The sequence below is a fragment of the Labeo rohita genome, chromosome 9 (assembly GCF_022985175.1).
Source record: "Labeo rohita strain BAU-BD-2019 chromosome 9, IGBB_LRoh.1.0, whole genome shotgun sequence".
In the NCBI taxonomy this organism is placed as follows: domain Eukaryota; kingdom Metazoa; phylum Chordata; class Actinopteri; order Cypriniformes; family Cyprinidae; genus Labeo; species Labeo rohita.
Genome location: NC_066877.1, coordinates 9,328,223 through 9,350,571, shown reverse-complemented (window position 1 = coordinate 9,350,571; position 22,349 = coordinate 9,328,223). Strand labels below are relative to the sequence as shown.

General features: G+C 35.4%; 1 protein-coding gene across 2 annotated transcripts in view; it reads right to left on the bottom strand.

Moving 5' to 3' along the window:
- Positions 1-22,145, bottom strand: part of st6gal2a (ST6 beta-galactosamide alpha-2,6-sialyltranferase 2a) — an 82,795-nt gene extending 60,650 nt beyond the window's left edge. Inside the window, exon 1 of one of the 2 annotated variants that reach the window (XM_051118479.1) lies at positions 21,943-22,145. The gene's annotated coding sequence lies outside the window, so the exon portion shown is untranslated. Of the gene's footprint in view, positions 1-21,460; positions 21,533-21,942 lie in introns of those variants that run through there. The other variant, XM_051118481.1, reaches the window with a different exon arrangement.
- Between the last annotated feature and the right edge of the window lie 204 nt (positions 22,146-22,349).

The window sequence follows — 22,349 nt, the reverse complement described above, 5'->3', positions numbered from 1 at the left end:
GTGAGAGATCTCTGGTTTCAGCACTATTTTAGATCAGGACTAAATCATGACATTTAAAGAAGTCTGGCTTGGCTCGCTGCTTCTGATCCTCATATTGAACTTGAACAGAAGCCTGAACGGAAAAGGCTGCTATAATCTCTATAAACAGCAGTGTGACCTAAAGGTTGGCAGTAAAACTAAAACCTGACATCTGAACATACTCCGTCTGTTCCAAAACCTAGTGAGCTGCCTATATAGGCAGCCATAAAGGCATCCTAGGCAGAATCATGAGGTGAAGACTGTTCAAAAAACAAACAAACAAAAAACCTTAAAGGGATAGTTCACCTAAAAATGGAAATTCTATTTATTCACCCGCATGTCATTCTAACCAAAAATAAGGCCCTATGAAAACAGTTTTATTTTTTCCCAAACTCTATTTTTTAGTTTTTTTTTTCTAGACCCCGTTTTAATGGTTTAAAAAAATAATAATAATAAATCAAAAAGCATGTGTAATTAATTAATAATTATCCAAAATAAAAAGTTGTTGTGTATATAATGTTTTTGTGTACTAATATATATATACATTTGATATATATATATATATATATATATATATATATATATATATATATATACACACACACATACATACATATATATACACACACACACATACAAAAATACACGCATACATGTATATTTTTAAGAAAAATGCTGTTATACATCATGAATATAAATATTATAAAGTTACTTGAATATAAATATATACACATGTAAATATTTTCAAAATATTTGCATTATTATTTAATTAAAATCATAAAACTTACACAATTTACATTTACACTTTACAGCAATTTATTAATAGTTTAACAAAAATTAAATTAAGGCCCTATGAAATATGCTTTTTCTCAAATTCAGTTATATAGCAAATTCTGTGTTCTCCATTAATTTTATGGATTCCAGTTTAATAGTTTCATTAAACTGTAATCATCAAAAGCATCTCTAATTTTATAAAACATATACATATATATATATATATATATATATATATATATATATATATATATATATATATATATATATATATTTTTTTTTTTTTTTTTTTTTTTTTTTTTTTTTTTTTTTTTTTTTTTTCAGAAATACTGTGTTGTGTATTTACATTTCTCTGATAGATTCTGGTAAGTATTATTTCTGGTAAATCCTCCTTTTAAAAAAAGAAAGTATATTATAATGATAATGATAATAATAATGATAATAATGATAATAATCTAATTATCTAAATTATTCAATTCTAATTATTTAAACTTTTACAAAATGTTAAATCATTTAGGTTTCATAATTTTAACAAAAATTACATGTTTAGGGCCCTATGATTTCCACTTATGATTCCAGGATGGAATCGTGGAAATAATAGGGCCCTACAATAAGCATTTTATGAGGTTTGTAACTCAAGTCAAGTCATGGAGTGTTAGTGTCCTGCTGAGTCTAGCATCAGTCTTAATGACACATCCCTGAACAAGCTCATCACAGTGTTTTCAGAATTACTTCCACATTACAGACCAGGGTGTTTAATTAAAAGTTAGAGTGAACGTCTACCGGACAATGATCCTCCAGGGCTGGAGTTGAAAAGCCCCGATGCAGTGTTCCAGATTAGACACTTTTCTTTCGGTTAAGATGGTACGCCTTTGAAGGCAGCTACCTATCTAGACAGTAGGCAGTCTGCTAGGTTTTGGAACAGAGCTAGTATCTGTGTGTGTGCCAAGTTGGCGCTCAACACGAGGTATTGCACTCACCCTGCAGGCGACCGTTTCGGCCCTCATTCCAGCCATCTCGCAGCCTGTCAGTCATATACACACAAACACACACACAGAGAAATGGCAAGCTCCCTGCCTGGTTTTAAACCAAGTCCTCCATAAGGGCTCTCCTCAGAGTGACGCACAAGCACAGCAACTATCTCAGAGGAAAGAAGGCAAACAGCTTTGGATCATGTCAGAGCAGAGAGAAAGAAAAATGTCTCCCTCTTGGGACTCTCAGGGATCTCAAAAAAAAAAAAAAAAAAAAAAAAAAAAAAAAAGTGCTAGTGTCTACTGTACAGGCTGGTTTTGAAAGTATAGCAGTAAATGTATCATTTCCACAACTGAATGAAAGCAAATGCTTGAGTTCTGAGTATTTAATACTTCAACATTTTAGTTTGAAACACCTTTTAGTTTTTTTTTTTTTTTTTGCTTAAAAAAAAAAAACACAAAAAAAACAAAACAAAAAACAAGTGCAAATAACATGAATCCACTTCTCCTTTACTAGTCCCCTTATGGTTGTCACCCGTAACATGAAAATAGTTATTCTCTTAACTCTATCATCTAGAATTTTAACATTATCAACTGACTGACAACAAAACTAAAAGTGTTAAATACTACAACGGTTCTAACAATACATTCTGTATGGGACAAATAAGAGAAAAGCACACCGCAACACCTCAAAAACTGGTTCTAACCAGACAGCAAAGCTTGTTCAGGTGAAGATGGAAGAATCACAAGGTCTTCACACACACCTGTACTCATACCAGGCTCCATCTGTTCCACAGGAAACGTGGACGAACTCTGACCCCGAGAGTGGCGGTCCAGAAAGCCGCTGTGTACCTGGGCACAGGATGACGTCTGGTATTCAAACGGGAGGAGACAGACAGTCTCCCAACTGTTCTGATGAACAGAAGCCAATTCTCACATACATGACTATTGGCAATCACATCCAAAATCGCCACCCACAAATACACCACAGTCCGCTACCATGAACCAGGAAGTTTATATGAATACACACTCTCATGAATACACCTGCAGGGGAGATTGGGGCTTATTATAGCTGCCACCTGGTATAACTAAACAGTTCACTCTAAAAAAAAAAATAATAATAATTTACTCACCCTCACGTCATTCCAGACCTGCATGACTGACTTTTTTTTTTTTTAACAGAACACAAAAGATATTTAGAAATATCATTTAGTGTCATTTAGAGATTTATCACATGAACCAATCACAGCCTTTTTAAAGGGTTACTCCACCCCATAATAAAAATTGTGTCATTAATCACTTACCCTCATGTCGTTGCAAACCCGTAAATGCTTTCTTTGTCTTCGGAACACAATTTAAGATATTTTGAATGAAAACTGGGAGGTTTGTGACTGTCCCATTGACTGCCAAGTAAATACCACTGTCAAGGCCCAGAAAGATATGAGACACGTCATCAAAATAATCCATCTGCCGTCAGTGGTTCAACCATAATTTTACAAAAATACGAGAATACTTTCTGTACGCAAAGAAAACAACAATAACGACTTCATTCAAAAATTCGTCTCCCTGTAGCATCATTTTGGAGAGTATCCGCTGGACGCAAACAGCGTACGCTGTTCTCTGTGAGCCACACCACACGGATATGTTTTCTACGTTTATTTACGCCTTCATTTGAACGAAAACAGTGTATCCACGTAAAGCAGCTGACACAGAACAACGTACGCTGTTCGCGTCCAGCGGATACTCTCCAAAATGACGCTACGGTGACGCGAAGACAGCGAACTGTTGAATAAAGTCGTTATTTTAGTTTTTTTTCCCATTGACTATTTTGACAATGTCTTTCAAACTTTTCTGGGGTCAATGGGACAGTCACAAACCTCTCGGTTTTCATCCAAAATATCTTAAATTGTGTTTCGAAGCTGAACAAAGCATTTACGGGTTTGGGACGACATGGGGGTAAGTGATTAATGACAAAATTTTCATTTTGGGGTGTTTTTTTTTTCCCTCATCCAATATCTTGAGGAGGCACTGCCTCCCTTGCCTCCTCGGAGGAAATGCCCTGATATACACGTCATGTATCTTGACATGACACATGAATCAACAGGGCAGAGTTCACCAAACATGAACGTATTGAGCTTGTGTTTCCTGTTTCCCCACATTCGCATGCATACGAACGGAAGTCAATGGAAATGCGTAACGAGAACAGACTAAGAAAGAAGTGTGTATTAGTGTGCACACACACAACATTAACCACAGTTCATGAACACGCGTGATGCAACAACAACAACACCACCAGCCATTTGCAACAAATAGGCATATTTTGCAATTTTCCATCACTGTTGCGTATCCTCGATTTCCTCATATTCAAGATAAGGTTGAATCGTGACCACAACAGACTTGCTTCACAGAGTGGAAACAGCAGGAGTAAAATGACACTCAATAAGGGATTTTCTAGATAAAGCAGGTAAAAAAGCAGTAGGGATATCAGTGGAACACTTTACATTGAAAACTATGCAAATTATAGGCAAGGATAAAAATGTGCAAATCAGACAGATTGTTCACATACTGAGCTGGGGAAAGTATTGTACAGCCGACGGCTGACGGAACAAATAATTTCCTGTCTCTTTTCAAGCATCATAGTGCAATCAGTTTGTTGCTGAATGTGCTCTTTTGTCTAAGTTGCGTGCCAAGTAAGGGGTGGCATTCATGCTACATGATGGAGTATAGAGAGAGATCTCTTTTCAGCAATCGCCTTCAACGTGCCAAGGCAGCGTCTGATAACGGAGCCAGACTTCCTGATGACTGTTTCTTTCATGATGCTGACCAAACATACTGTGGTAAAAATGACAGCTAGTCAAACACTTTTATCAGCATTCAGTTTGACTACAAACTTCTACAGGAGGTATCGTCGGCTCAGACTCTTCATCTGATACTGGAACCAGTTCGGAGACGTCCTGCAAAGTCCAAATGCACTTCTGCAGTGTAACAGAGGATTATCGATTAGATAAATTACTTTATTACAAAGCAAGAGTTATGTACGAGTTGATTATTAGTGCTCTAATCATGACTGTACTATGATTGTTCATATCATATACAGTTGCTTAAAAAAGCTTGGGGTCAGAAAAAGGTTTACATGTTTTTGAAAGTGTCTAATGTTCACCAAGGTTGAATTACATCAGTCTTCAGTGTCACATGATCTTTCAGAAATCATTGTAATATGCTGATTGCCTGCTCAAGACACATTCTTATTACTATCAACAGTTGCTTAATATTTTTGTGGAAACCATGATACATTTCCTTTTCTAGGATTCAGTGATTAACAGAAAAATTCAAAAGAACAGCATTTGACAAAGAAAGCCTTTACAGCATTGTCTTTACTGTCACTTTTAATAAATTTAATGTGTTCCTGCTAAATACATAAAATTGAGTGCTTCATGTACTTAATGTAAAAACATTTTCAAGGTATATACTGTACACTGCTTCAGACTGCAGCGTTAAGACAGCTGCAGACATGGTTTAATAATTAATTATGGCTTTACAGTGATAATGTTGTATGAAGTGGCAGCATGAATAATGAAGTAATTATGGTATTTTGAAATTAACCATGGTTGCCATGGTGAATATCTTTAAGGGCATTTAGCGCAACAAAGTAGAAAACAGGTCTTGATCAATTACATTTTTATGCCATTTTTATTCCTTCCCAGATGATTTTAGCAAAACCTGCTAAATGTAATGTAATGAAATGTAATGTAATGTAATATAAAGCTGGGTAGATTAGGGCCTCATCTAGACCCGTTTTTCACTGAAAAGCGCCTATAACAATATTGTAATAAATGGCTATAACTTGCTTGGGGAATGTTATGTGTACACACAATTTTATGTGGAAGTGTAAAACACCCAAATACAACTTTCTAAAGAAAAAAAAAAATCCAAACTTCAGGAGTTTCTATTTGAGTACACAGTTTAGAAAAAAAAAAGAAAAAAAAGAAAAGAAAACACAACGCCAACTTTTGCGATTTTCCTAACATTTTGGAAATTGATTAATTCTTAGAGAAGTCAAAAGGAAACTTGGGACTTTAAATTAGCTAGACAAACTTCAAGTTCTCCTGTTTACAATTATATATAGCACTTGATGCTGACTGCTAGAATAGGTCTTTAAAAAAAAACAAAAAAAAAAAAAAAAAAAAAAAAAAAAAAAAAAAAAAAAAAAAAAACAAAAAGGAGAAAAGTGCAGGCGTGTCCGGTGGTCTTTAAGGGTTTAAGGAACATTTACACCAGATCAGAATTATACAACTAAATGCTTTAAAACAAATGTATCCAGACTCAAAGAAAACCATTAACCCAGTGGTAGGAGATAGCATCTCAGTTGCTATATTTAACTGTGACTCACAGATCACTGGTTAAGAGGGGTATTTCCAGAAGCAGAATGGCAAAAGCTAAATTAAAAAAGAGCATCAAACACCCAGAGCTAAAGAAAAGTTCCCACAAAGTATAAACTGAACTCCCCAGCAGTCATTTCTGACAAATTACTGAGAGCTCTGCATCACAAAGACAGCATTCTGCCTCCGCTAACAGCAGGATGATCGCTTCTCAATAGATTCCCGGGAGCAACAAAGGTCTTCACACAGCACAGACTGTCATCCAGCCGACACACGACAAGTTCCCCAAGATACGTCTACCTGAAATATCTAACACTTCTGCCTATCGTAATCAGGGAGGTCTATAACACCCGGAAAAATCTATCAGCATTCCCATCTTAACAATAGGCTTGTTGGCACAGGCACAGCATCAAAGCCTATTTGATTACAATTATCAACTTCAAATCAAACAGTGCTGCCAAATCACATATAACACTGCCTGAAAGCGACTAATCTCCAAAGAAATTGTATAACACTCCTTATCACAGAAGATGCATGAAAAATTCCCTTAAAACAAGTGCAAGTGCATACGTGCAAAAAGGCAGGAGTAGGAGTTTGTGCATGCATTGAGAAACAAATGTCTGACCCCATTAGCCACATCTTAGGAGGCAGCAAGTTGACAACCAACTGCTGTAAAAGCTCCTGGGCCGCATAACATGCAAACGTATTGTGCAAATATTGAAACGTCTCAACCAATTTTGCAACAGATTCTTCTGTACTAGACTGTGGTTGTGCAGCTAAGCAAGAACTGCTGTACATTAGAATAACAATATGCATTTACAACTTTACGTGAAGGCTTTTCAGTCCAATTGAGCCATCAATCTGATTATAAACGGGTGCATGTAAAGACCTCAATCAATGTAACAGACGACGACAACGTCGTATTGGTCCAAAGTCAGAGCGCGAAGGAGGGGGGTGGGTGGGGGGTTTTATATGTATATATATATATATATATATAAAATGTGTACACATGCAAATTGTATAATTCCCAAGGTACACATTTCTAGTAATTGTGCAGTTAATTCTCACATTTCGTTTTCAGAAAGTTGTAGAATATTTGTCCTCTCCTGAAATTTGTCACTACCGAAACACAGTAATATATAATTTAATTATATTAAAGGGTTATATTTAGGGTTAATTACGATTTAGCTTACATTTACATTGTAAATATATTTGGCTATTTTATTAAATTTTGTTCGGAGGCAAGTTAATAACACTTACATTTTTAACAATATTTCAAGTGTAATTTATGACATTTGTTTCAAATTTTCTTTGAAATCAGTATGATCAACTTTTTGCCTTTTACAAAGTTAAAGGAGAAGTCCATTTCCAGAACAAAAATGTACAGATTTACAAATTTTCATCTTTCTTTCTTCAGTCAATAGGAAATTTTGTTTCTTGAGGAAAAATTTTAGGAATTTTCTCCATATAATGGACTTCAATGGTGCCCCAATTTTGAACTTCCAAAATGCAGTTTAAATGCAGCTTCAAAGGGCTATAAACGATCCTAGAAAGAAGAAGGGTCTTACCAAGTGAAACGATCATTTTTGAAACAAATTGACAATTTATATACTTATTAACCTCAAATGCTTGTCTTGTCTCGTCTCTGTGATGCACGTGCGTAGTCGGTATAATCTGGGTCAATACAGTTAGGCTATGTTGAAAAACTCCTGTCTCGTTTTGTTCTTCAACGTCAAAATCCTCCTACATTGCTGGTTTACCATTTTTTTTGTAAAGGGCATTTGATTTTCTTTGCATGTTCACTTTGTAAACACTGGGTCGGTACTTCTGCAGTGATGTAGCACGATTTTGAAGTTGGAGAAACAAACAAGATGGGAGTTTTTCGATATACCCTGTCTTGACCATATTGAACCCCTCACCCAAAAAAAAAAAAAAAAAAAAAAAGTTCACGCAGAGCTAGACAAGACGAGTGTTTGAGGTTAAAAAGTATATAAATTGTCAATTTGTTTTGAAAATGACCAATCATTTCGCTAGATTTAGATAGCCTTTTTCCTCGCCTCAGTTTAAATGCAGCTTCAAAGGCTGCATTTAAGAAGATTAAAGCATTTTGGAAGCTCAAACTTGGGGGCACCATTGAAGTCCATTATATGGAGGGAATTCTTGATTCAATAAGAATAAGCTCCAGGAGCTTTAAATTCAATGAGAGAACAAAGATATGGTGGCAGTAAACCCAAAATCGATGTATAAATAAACAGGTACCAATGAATATGTCTGCGTATTGATAATGACATCCAACCCACTCTGTTATACAAAATCACAATGACGGGGACTGACATTACAATTCAATATAAACCTAAGCGCACCATGACACAAAGTATCCAAAGAACTTACAAAAATGAAAAGTTTGAGAGAAAATAAATATCAGCAAACCAAACCATGTTATTAAAGTTCACAGTAAAGCCCCCATAAATGAATTCATTGTCATTTTAAGTCTTTACCAGTCATTTCCACCATCTTTCACACCAGAACATTTTGAATTTCCCCAAAATTCAAGATAAGGGCACAAATATGTATGACTTTTATGTCATTTATCATCTGATATAGTTAATATCACACGTTTTTTCTCCAAATATCAGCATGATTTCAAATGCGATATTGATTTAACGAACAGTTCAATAAACAAGTTAATACTAAGTGACTTACATTTTAGACAACAGTTCTTGTTTTTCCTGTATTTCATCAACGAAAACTGCTCCAAACAAAGCCACAGCAACAACCGTTTGATGTCTTTGAGTAACACACGTCTGTTTCATTACTGAATCAATAAGCCGTTTGAACAAATTGGTTGAATGAATGACTCAATGACTTACTCATGCAGTGATTTGCCACCATATACTGGTGATTTTAGGTTTCTATTTAAAGTGTAAATGCATCTAAATGGCACTTCAGATGCAGATTCTGTGCCATCTCTGCAATGCAAACATAAATTTAGTTGATACTGCTTTCATTCGAGTGGTAACAGCCCTGTAGTGTCTTACTATTTGAATTTATTGATTCAGTTTATGAATGAGACACAAAAGATGCCTACATTTAATTAGGTTAGAAAACACTTGGCCTTATAAAAAGGGGGGGAAAAAAAAACATAAAAGGTAAAAATCGATTTAAACTTAAAAGCTCATTTCTGTTACTCCTGCAAACTAACCACCTCACAAAATATGAAGAATATCAAAAGCTTTGGGAATCAGCGGTCCACAGCAGTTCTAAACATGCCAGCACAAGTGCTCAGCAAAATATAGTCTAATCTTCATTATCAACAAAATTCTAGAAAATATTTTTTTGTCATTAATCACACACTCCTAGCTGAAATTATATTTTGGTCTTTTAGCAGCCTGCATGTACACAGCCATAAACACACGCTTCACACCCACTACAGTCTACAAGCCGTGTAGGCGTTGTGTCTTTGATCACAAACTTGCTATGTCTGCAGGATAAGTCATCTGCACATAGTATTTTCTCCAGAGCAGAATTACCAATTACCTGAACATGCCACCACAGTGACCTGCTCACACCCAGCTCAGGGGTTTACAAGCTTTCCCTTAGACTCAATTACACTTGCTTTGTGTACTTCTAATTGAAGTCCATTCAATTTCATTGAGGTCCAAAGCCCACCCCGGATAAATTTACCCTCTTGGCGCTTGGAGGTCTGGCCCAGAACCTCAGCGTTTGCCTGTCATCTGAAATTACACCCCTGTCTCCCCTGGGCCAGAGTCTGGCTGCTGTTATGCAGCGGCTGCCCCTGACACCTGACAGCCCATTAGACAGCACCACAGAGAGCTGTGTAAAGTAGCGACACACAGGCCTGTGTGCGAACCATCCATTCCTCAGTCACCGTAATGGACGGCTCGGCAGCTTCACGCTCCACCAGCCACCGAAACAAGAAAATGCGAACCACCCTAAGTAAAATCTGTAGGGATGTCAAAAGTGCCAATACTTGGTAAGACAAAATTAAAATAAATCAACAAATAAAAAAAAATTACATATACATACATATATATATACACACATACACACACACATACATACACACATACTACCGTTCAAAAGTTTGGGGTCAGTACATTTTTATTGTTTCTTTTTTTTTTTTTAAAGAAATTAATACTTTTATTCACCAAGGATGTATTAAGTTAATAATTAAAAGTTTATTAAAAGTTAATAATAAATAATTTACATTGTTATAACATATTTATATTTTGAATAAACACTGTACTTTTTTAAACTTGTTATTCATGAAAGAATCCTGAAAGAAAAAAAAAATAAAAAATTCACAGGTTCCAAAAAATATTTGGCAGCACAACTGTTGATATTATCCAACATTGATCATTCTAATAATAAATCCGCATATTAGAATGATTTCTGAAGGATCATGTGACACTTAAGACTGGAGTAACAGCTGATAAAAATTCAGCTTTTCATCACAGGAATAAATTCTATTTTAAGTATGTTAAAATAAAAAAAATATTTTATATTTGTAAAAACATTTTGCAATATTACTGTTTTTTTTTTCTATATTTTTAATCAAATAAATGCAGCCTTGATGAGCATAAGAGACTTCTTTAAAGACTATTACAAGTCTTACTGACCCCAAACTTTTGAACGGTAGTGTATATATATATATATATATATATATATATATATATATATATATATTCATTTTAGTCCATCTCTGCAAGTCAGACTTTTCAGGATAGGAACTCCCAAAACTCCCTAAACATGAACTCCCAAAATGTACTGCCAGATTTTGGAAGATAAATTCTTGAATCAGAGGTACAAGAGAATGTGATGCTCAACTTATGTCTATAAAGCCTATTAAAAAAAAAAAAAAAACTGTCTTCATGTATTTCACAACACGTCAGCTTGTTATTCTTAAGTCAGGGGCATTTTTTAGGATTGTTTAACCAAGTCTCTGAGAACCTGACCTGGTGTCACACCTAATTCTTCACCTTAATTCCTAATTCTTTTGCAGTTAACATGCATCTTTTCTTCTCCACCTGTTTTTTCTGACCATGCAGACTCAACAAGCATTTCGCTGTCCAATGGTCAAGCCTTAACTTTGGAAATTCTTGTAATGCATTAGTATTGCATTCTTCTCATGGGCATTTAATAATTTGGACTTTTCAGTCTGGGTTAAATATCTTTTTTGGCTCATTTTATCTGTAAAAGAAAACAAGCATAATAATTATGCACACCTGAATATAAGGGGTTTTTCACTTCCAGCCTTCACGGAGAGTTATATATCACTTACAAATGATTAAATACAAAATTAATCGTAGTTATTAAGATTGTTGTGGTTTGGAATTGGTAAAATGTGCTTGGTAAAAAAATATGACCAGATTATCAACATGCCTAATAATTATGCACACAGTGTATGTGTATGTGTATGTGTGTGTGTATACATGTGCATACATGCATGCATACATACACAGATATTTTGAGTATATTTAAGCAAAACATTTAAATAATGCCTTTTTTTGACCCACTTTCCACATACACTGAGATTATTACACTAATATATATATAAAAATATAAATTTTAAAAAGAACTTAAGCAATTTAAATGCGGTTTATATTATGAAGACACAGTATGAGAACATCAGTAAGCATTTCACATGTTTTAGATCATTTAAAATAAATCACAGTAAGGTGCTAAATCACAACAAGCATCAAGAATTGTGAAATTTCACCTGAGAAATTAAATTAAAATTGTTTGTTCATCATAATGTGTCTTTTCCATACAGTCTTTAGTATCACTTCACTGAAGAAAAAGTCTGCAAAAGACAACATGAAAATATCATGATAATTATTTCAACTAAAATGCTTATATAAAGCTATTAAAGATGTGCTTTGAAAAATTAATAGCAGTACAGCTTGAAGAATTCATACCACAGTAACTTCTAAATAGCAGATGATACTTCATTATGCACATTAAAATGCTATCAGGAGCCCAGGTTTTCAAAGATGCTGTATTTTATTTATATTAATAAATCATTCATTTGTTTGGTGCATGTTTAACTTAATGAATGTTTATACATTTTCTAGTAAAAGTTTTCAGTTTGGTTGTTAAAGTTTGACAGGGTTTTCACTACCACATATTTTGCTTTTTATACAATAAAATTATAGTCAATTCACAATTACATTTACAAATATGACATGTAGGCCCGTCACTAATGATTATTTTGGTAATAAAGTAATCTGTCGATTATTCTGACCATTAATCAAGTAATTGGATAATTATATACATTTTTCTTGTGGCAATAAAAATTGATAAAATGATTTAATACATATATAAAAGCAATGACTCAATAATTCGTTTAAATAAAGTAAAGTATCAAGCAAATAATGATGTTTTTTTTAACAAAACTGTTAAAATACATAATGTATTATAAACAATAGAACCAATGTACATTATGCATAACAAATGACTGCACAGGGCATCAACGGCCTGATGCTTTTACACTACTAATGATCCAATCCTCGTTTAATATTAATTAAATATTTCATTCAAATGGTCATAATGGTACATTCACACGGGTGTCTGCATCAAAGCTTGACAGAGGGCGTCGCCTGAAGCTTGGTAATGACACAACAGTCATAGTGACAAGAGCCAATCAGTTTTCTGGTGTTAATTGGTTAGCATCTGCAACAGAGTATTTGCATAAGGTGTTCTGATTGACTGACATCTGTGTTGGCGCTTGAAAAGTTTTTTAAAAAATCCAGTATTTTGCTGGTTACTCAACACAAATTCAGTCGAGGATTTTTTTAACTGAACTGAACAGAGTAATCGTGACAGCCCTAATGACATGAAATATTGACTAAACTAAAATGACATTTTTGTGAAAGGGAAAAGTTTGACTTTAAAGATGATATAGACAACTGAAATTTTGGACTCATGGCAAACGTTACATGCTTGGCTTTAGAGAATAAAGATAATTAGGGCCCTATGATTCCCGCTTTGCAGAAAATGCGGACAGAATCACGGAATCCAGTCATAAAAATGGAATGTCACGGAATTTGTCGAAGTTTGGATGAATTAATCAAAAGTAGATCAGTACACTTATATCAAATTGCGATATGGACTAATATTTGTAAATATTAAGCTGCATTTTACCATTTCATTTTACTACTACTTTTCTTTAATGTTTTAATTGCAATAGTTAATCCCCTTTATTTGCCAAAAAACACAAATGTTTAATTTTAATTAATTAAAAGATTAAAGAAATGAATGCTTTATGCCTTCATTTGATAACCAGAAAAATGCAAATACACAGCACAGTTTCTGAGAAAAATAAATATTTCACAAGACTATTGTAAGAATAAATTAAACTTGTTTTTATGCATTCAAATAATTAAGACATGCTAGAACACAGAACATGGTAACAATAAAACATAAGATGGGCAAAAATAAAACATTTCATAGGGGGCCCTAAACATATCATTTTTGTTAAACTTTTAATAAACTGATGTTAAATTGTTTAAGTTTCATGATTTAAAAATAATTAGACACGCTTATTGATTAATACAATTTTTATTTTTATTTTTGTATTATTATTTTTTTTTATTCATGGGCTTTTCACACCTTTATTGTGAAAGGACAGTGGAAAGCTGACAGGAAAGTACTGGGAGGAGAGAGGGGAGCAGGATCAGCAAAAGACCTCAAGGCGGGATTTGAACTCGGGTCACCATGAGCACATTTGCACCAAACGTCAAAGCACTAACCACAAGGCTATAGGTAGCGACAATCAAATTTAAATGTAAACATTAAAAAGTCCAGAAAAATTTAAACCGAAAAAAAAAAAAAAAAAAAAAAATGGAATTTGGACAAAAATAAAATGGAATTTGGGAAAAAAAATAAAACTGATTTCATAGGGCCCTAGATAATTCACTAAACAGTATTATGAATTAATACAGACATAGAATAGAGATAAATCTCAAAGAACAGACGGTGATCTCATAAAGCTGGGAAATGACTGACAATCACGCTTCTTGCATTAAGACCAGAAAGACTATGACTCACTGCCAGACAACAGCACAGCATTCAAAGTTCAAACAGAGACGACTTCATCATAATCCCTCAAAGTGTACGACTTGAATGAGACAGTCAATGGTTCAGTCACACTCTAATAAAACTATAAACGCACAACCTCAGAGAAGGGAAAGAAAACATTGTTAACATGCAATGATTCTTTTCTGTTGGAGTCCTTAGAAGTCTTTCTCCAGTGTTTACAACAGCAGGAGCTTTTCATTTCAGCTCTGGTGTTTTAGATGTGCTCAGCTCCTAAAATTGTCAAGACACGCTCATATGAACATAATGCTTTACCAGCCGCAAGCAAACTACAAAGGAATCAAAAGTTGATTCATACTTGCAGCCCGACTGTTTGTCCTCTGACTGTTTGTCATACAATGGACTTTGGGCAGCTGTAGCTTGAAGGTTAAAGCAGAAACTTGTAATGAAGAAAGCTTAAATCTAATCCCAAGCAACGGTTACCCAGGAACTCGTGACTTACGGTGATCAAGATCTAGCCTGTTCCTATTGTGCCACTGTGCAACACATTTAACCTCAGGGTGCTCCATGGGAATCGCCCCTATAATTAGCATACTGTAAGTCAGACTGGATGAAATGACCTAACTAAACAAGCATCGGTGTTCCAGAGAGATAGAAAGAGAGTGGCTAATTCTACCACATATCTGTTAGCCGTTAACAGGAACGTACAAATTTAGAAACGCTGGCCAAAGCAGTCGTCCGGATGGCTAATGCAATAAGGTACCGTTGAGGTCAAGCGTTTTGCATCCCCCTTTCAGAATCATTAAAAATGTTAAATATTTTAACAAAATAAGAGAGATCATACAAAACGCATGTTATTGTTTTAGTACTGACCTGAATAAGATTTCACATAAAAGATGTTTACATATAGAATATTACATATTTATAAAAATGGTCCCATTCAAAAGTTTGCATGATTTGGGATAATTTGAAGATCAGGGCAAATTTAACTTATTTTGTCTTGTGGGTAACATGCAAGTATCTTCTGTAGCCTCTGAAGGCAGTACTAAATGAAAAGTCATGATATTTAGGCAAAATAAGAAAAATGTACACATCTCCATTTTGTTCAAATGTTTTCACCCCTGGTTTTTAATGCATGGTTTCTCCTTCTGCAGCATCAGTGAGAGTTTGACCCTTCTGTAATAATTGCATACGAGTCCCTCAGTTGTCCCCAGTGTGAAAAGATGGATCTCAAAATCATACAGTTATCACTGGAATAAATTTGTGGGACTTTCTGGGATTTTCTGAAGAACAGCAGGCAGTTCAACTGTTTAGGACAAACAAGCGACTCATGAACAACTATCATTAAAAAAAAAAAAATCCACAGCTTTGCATCATTCAGGTAACAACAGAGTATTGAGAATCAAGTGTATGTAAACTTTTGAACCGGGTCATTTTTATAAATTCAACTATTATTTTCTCTTGTAAACATCTTTTATGTGAAATATCATATTCAGGTCAGTACTAAATAATAACATGCATTTTGTGTGATCCCTCTTATTTTGGTAAAACAATTAATATTTTTAATGATTCTAAAAAGGGGATGCAAACTTTTAACCTCAACTGTATGAATATTACACATTTGTGCTATTTTGCTTACTGAAATTAAAAGTTGATCACGTAATTCTTGCACCACCAGCAACACAGAATTGTTTCCAAAACCATTGCTCAGTCAACTTGTTTAAGCAATAAACAAAAAGGAGAAGAGGCGTCAGAACTGCCATCACTAAGATCTTTGTGTGAACTGAAATCTTTACACATTTCAGAAGCTATCTGCAAGTTAGCAGCTGTTAAAATAGCAATAAACGAGCATGTACAACAAGTGCATTTAGCCTAAAACACAACATTATTCACAAAATAAGACACAAAAATTGTCCAGTCAGGTTGTGACTCTATTCTTATGCTTTCCGTTTTGTATTTCTAGGTTCATTTTGAATACTAATTGAGCCAGGACAAAATGTATAATTTGGTTTTATGGTCCAGACCAAAAGATCCAAGAGAACTGAAACACATGTGTCAATAAACCCAAAGACTACAGTGACCACACCACTGTGTATATCTGGGCACTGTTGAGCATAAAACTCAATTTTCATCAACTGAGCAGCCAGACTCAAACTCAATAGACAAACATTGACACTCCATTTATCAGAAGACATAGGAGCATGCTGACAAATGTGGCTGCCACGTTACATAAAATAGGGAGCAAAATCAGTACAGTACCATACAGAAGGAGCCAAAGCGGCTACTCCAAAAGGGATGCACAACAAGGGGGTATCAGAATCCTTTTTTTTTTTTTTTTTTTTTAAAGGCATGTACTACAAAGCCTACAAATAACCAAAAGGCACAATTCCAAGCATAAAAATTGACAATATTCATATATTAATGTTTAATTATGTATTATCATTTTGAATGGGTTCATGTGCATCTTTTTACCCTGGCTAGATGCCTGTAGCTTATTTTACAATGCAGTGAAGGTTTGTAATTATCGCAGCACACTCTTTTGCACACAGCACTGAAGAAACTAGGGAAAAAATTGTGTTTTGACTTTGGGTTCTTCTTCATGCAGAATTAATAAGCACTGAATATTTCAGAGACAAAAGCACAAAGAAGAAAACACAGCAAAATACGGTTGTGTTTGAGGAATTTGTTGGCAAAATATAAGACACCATGCAGTATGACCCTTTGCGGTACTTTAAATGTTCTTTTATTAAGACAAAATGCCACAAAACTCACAAACAAATCTCAGACTCATTTTAACAGCTTGCCAACTTTCAAACAACATTAATTACTTACCCTCATGTCATTCCAAAGACATACGAGTTTTGTTCTTCTTTGAAACTCTAATGAAGATATTTTTAATGAAACATAAGAGACTTCTGTTTCTCCATTAAAAGTCCACACAACCAATAAATCACCCGATTCATATGGATTATTTTACAATGTCTTTTTGATCGGACGCCCATTTTCCACAAGTTGGAAAGTTCTTTATGAACATACTTTGGAACATTTTGGAACACCCTTTTTACCTCGTCAAAAACAGCGCTATTCACAGAGCCCCACGTCTCTTTAAATGATAATAAGCTACTGCTCACCCCACCCCTCTCTTCTATTTTCTGTGTAATCAGTTGCACTTTACCATCAAAAACTAAACTAATCCATTGCGTCCTCAGTGGCTCTGATGTTGGGAGAAAGTTAGACTTTTGTTCACTTGTTACATCCAACTACAAAACACCTGCGTTCGCACGGCGAAAACGTCAGACAGCACACAACTGGCAGAGGGCAGAAATATGCAAACACAAGACAGTCCTTCAGCAGTCGTGTGCAGGGCCTAAACAGTATGACATCATACTGCTCAGAAAAACAGCTTGATATTTGAGAGTGCATAGGTTTTTGAAAAGAAAAACTACGTTGTTCCATTTACATATATGGAGGACTGTTTCCTGAACCTGAGAGAGTAGCCTACAATGCCGGCTGTGCAAGGACAATCTGGCACTTCTGACTCACAGCCTGCAAGTACGTCTTCATATTTAAAGAATTTGCGACTGGCTATTCAAACAAGAGTTTTGAGCAGTGTAGAGTACTGCTTCTTGTTTGTCACAAATGCAGACATGGCGTTATGTTTACACGGCACAACGCACTGAATAGCTGGCTGATCAGAGCACACCGCACTTTTCAAAAAGAGGAACTTTGTAAAAAATCGGCATGTTTCGGAAAGGCGGGCTGAGTGGAATTTCAATGGATGGACAAAAATAATTGAACAATATTATAAATATTTCCAAACGAACACCTTATTGGTTCGGAAAGACACAAAGGTGAAGTAAATGAGAGTGTTTTTATTTTGGGGTGAACTATCCCTTAAAACAGTGGTTTTCAACTCTTCGGTGCCCAAGCAGTCCTCGTTGCCCATCGCTCTGCACATTTTGTATGTCTCCTCATATAACGGACCTGATTCAGATCATCAGCTCGTTAGGAGAAAGATCCATGAACTTAACTGAGTATGTCAGATTGAGAAACGTAAAAAATGTGCAAAGCAGTGGGCCCCGAGGACTGGAGTAGAGAACCACTGCCTTAAAAAACCCAGTCAGTCAACAAAAAACTGCCATCGGTGGACATGTGCAAGAACACTAGTGTTGTATACACCTCAACAAATGGGTAGCTGCACCATTAAATGACAGGACAAACTGTGCTCAAATAGCCCACGTTGGTCTTTAACACTGAAGAACTTAGATTTTGGTTAGTGCGTTATAACATCCATTACGCTGTCTGTTCCAGCTCTGACGTTTGCGCTGTCCTTCTGAAATGACCTTGTACTAGTTAAGTGATTTTATTGTTTGGCTGGTTAAGGTTACAGCAGTTGTTGTGCGGTAATTACATTTCACTGATATTCTTTGTGTACATTGGGATGTAATGATTTATGACTGATTAAATCTGCAAATCAGCTGTGCTGAAGTTCTTCACCCTGCTGCCTTTTCTAATTACCTCAACCTGATTGCAGCTCCGCTGTTCTCTTTTTTTCAATTGTGAAAAACACCCACACAACAAAGACTGCTCCATTGCTTCAAAAAAGGAAAAATGCAAGTCTGCCGTGAGACAATGTCGCATTCAACATGCAAAACAAAATCCCTAAACAGACAGAAAAGGTTAAAGGGGGAAAAATGGATGAGTAATAGGTTTAGGATTGGAAAAAAAAAATGATTCAAATCTTTTTTAGGACTGTTTTTACCACAATAATACGATACAGTTTCAGTCCAGTTGACGACCAGTCACCACCAGTATGTTACCAATGTATCGTCAACTATAGCTAGTTATCAAAAAGCTAGCTATAGAAAAATAAAATGAGAAATGCACATTTATTAGATGACCAGCGGGAAAAGTACTTTTTGTAGCGTCCTAGATGATGCTAACAACGAATGGCTATAAAATGTTACACAATGGGGGACAAATGCATATTAAACATATGGAGAAGCAAAGAATTCTGACCTGAAAACTATTAAAAGACAACAGTGTTCCATTGACCCCAATTACAATCTATACAACATAAAACCCGCATGATCATTGATCAGGAACTGCAAGATGCAGTGACGGTCAATAAGCCACATATACCTGAAACTTTTATCTGACCTAGTAGACAATACAGCCTGTAAGCGTCAGGTTTCATTTGAAAAAATGAACTCCAACAGCTATACTACAGCATCTACAGCCAGTGTTTTCATATGCAAATCATACGGTCTGTCCTCTGAGAGCTGGCCTGGAATCGGGATTTCTCAAGATCCATAAGCCACCTAAATGCAAGTGCATTATGATAGCAGATAATTAGTTTTAACTTAAAAGTTACCAGATCACTGGTGATTACAGTATTGATGCTGTAAAAGCAAAGCCTCTATTTTTTCAGATTTTGGTGTCTATTTTTCTTCGTATTTTAGCAACTGCACTCTAAACTCAACGTTATGACAAACCTAGAAGTCATTAAGACTTTACTGATTAACCAGATTTTCCATCTGACACCACCTTGTACACAAAGCACTAACAAACACTGCATCCAGTATGAATGCCTGGAATTAAATAGCTGTATACGTCAAGACTTAACTTTAAATGCATTACCTTATTTAGTCTCTTATGTAGGGCTGCAGTGTGTACTATATGTGGTTGTGCGGTTGGCACAATGTAGGCTTTGTATCCGGTCTTGTTGTGCTACAGCTAGTTGAAAACCACATCCATAGTCTCTAGACACTATTTCCCATTATAGGCATTTTTTCCCCACTCCAGAAAATGTCCTATTGTTCTTGTGACTTCATCTGGATTGAGTCTGTCAGACTGCTTCTTGTTCTTGTCACGCTGGAAAAAATCGCCTACATTCAGCCACTAAACCAGATGCACACACAAACTTAGACACCTACAATAAACCTACATAAACATTCCATAGTCTTCTACTGTTCCTGATGGAGTTGTACAAAATAATTTGTGACCCTGGACCACAAAACCTGTCTTAAATAGCACGGGTATATTTGTAGCAATAGCCAACAATTCATTGTATGGGACAAAATGATCAATTTTTCTTTTATTCCAAAAATTATAAGGATATTAAGTAAAGATCATGTTCCATGAAGATATTTGTAAATTTCCGACCGTAAATAGTAAATGCATCAAAACTTTTTTTTTTATTAGTAATATGCATTGCTAAGAACTTGGACAACTTCAAAGGCAATTTTCTCAATATTTTCATTTTTTGAACCCTCAGACTCCAGATTTTCAAATAGTTGTTTCTTGACCAAATCTTGCCCTCTCCTAACAAACCATACAATGGAAAGCTTATTTATTCCGCTTTCAGATTATGTGTAAATCTCAATTTAAAAAAAAAAAAAAAAAAAAAAAATGGACCCTTATGACTGGTTTTGTAGTCCAGGGTCACATTTATTAATAACAACATTATATCATTTTTCATCACCAGAGTGTAAGAACATCATACGTCGGCGATCTATGACGTGTAAACAGACGCAGAAATCAGAATTGATCAAAATGATACAAACAGACCAGTATTATTAATGTAAATAATAAAAATGTGCATAAAATTCAATTAAAATGAAACAAAATCTAAATATTCAAAATATTTACATGCTATTATAGTTTTTTATTAATAATACAGGGAAGACAGTGAAATGGACAAATTAAACACTTCACCCACTCAATAAAAATGATCTTGAAATGACTCGAGAAACAAATTAAATGAGTGTCTAGTTTTTATTTTAAAGCCACTATCAGTACACGTGTTTACCAAAGATTTGTTTATAAAAAAAAAAAAAATCTGAAAAAAGGACAATTAATTGTTTATACAAAAATACCTTCATATATTTGTATTTATATTTATATATATATATTTTTTTTTTAATAGTATAATAACACATATATGATAAAGAAAATATATATAGGCTATACATACATGATTATGTTTTTAAAGAACGAAATCATGTATAGAACTGGAATATGAAGGACATACACAAACAATGGACTCATTTCAGGAGACCTGACCACAACAATCCCTTTCAATCAGGACCATCCAAACAAAGGACATTTTAAACATGCATCTGTGCATCTACACGCACACGCATGCATGTTCCCAAGTATGTATGCATCTATCAAGACTAAAATCTGAAAGTGAGCCTATTCTTTTAAAACTTCCACCCCTACCACCCAACCAACACTTGTTCTCCCCAGCCTGCATACCTGGCAGATAAAAGGGTCTTGCATATCCTGTAGATACCATCAGACTGCACTTCAGGGCTGCCGTGAGGTATTTAATTGAACTTCAGCATACACAGCAAACGAAGCGGCAGTGAACACAGAGGGGAAGGGTTATAAAGCACACTAAACTCAACACTGCGTGTGTTTTGAACGCGAACACGGGGTTTACGAGCAAAAGCACTCAGATATTGTGCAGCCATCACTGCAAAACTGCACAGCTGTATCACGCGTTTAAAAAATCTCGGATCGCGTCTGTTTTTACATTGTGTCCACAGAGCCGACAGAACAACGTGGAGTAAATGATGGCGAGCGTGAATGTAACGTTAGCTCAATAAAAACAATGATGCAAAAACATAAACGTATCCCAATATCATGTCTATAATATACTAATCGCCGTGATTTAAGGGCTATTATAGCTTGCGTTCACAAATCACTGCCAATAGCGGAATGGGTGCGCGGCTTACCTGAGAAATCAGCCCGCGTTCATTGTTCTGTTAAGAGGGTAATATATTCCTCTCGATCCTTTCCAACCGCTATTGTTTGCGTGGTTTGATAAACAGAGAGCTGGAGGCGTGCTGCGGGATTGGTGGTGCTGCTCCAGCGGTAACGGAGGACCGTGTAGTCGGTGTCTTTGATTCCTCCAGCTCTCGGTGTGTGTGTTTGATCAGATGAGTTTTGTGGAGGGGCGGAGCCACCGAGCTGCTTCTTTAAACAGAGCGCTTGATTGACAGTTCGCTGCGCTCTAACCATCTCAGCCCATCTATTAGATTAGCTACGGTTCAAGGTGATATGATCATAGCAAATCTCGTACGGACGTTTAGAGGGGCTCTAAGGTTGACTAGCAGCATGTTTTGTTTTGACCAGTATGATT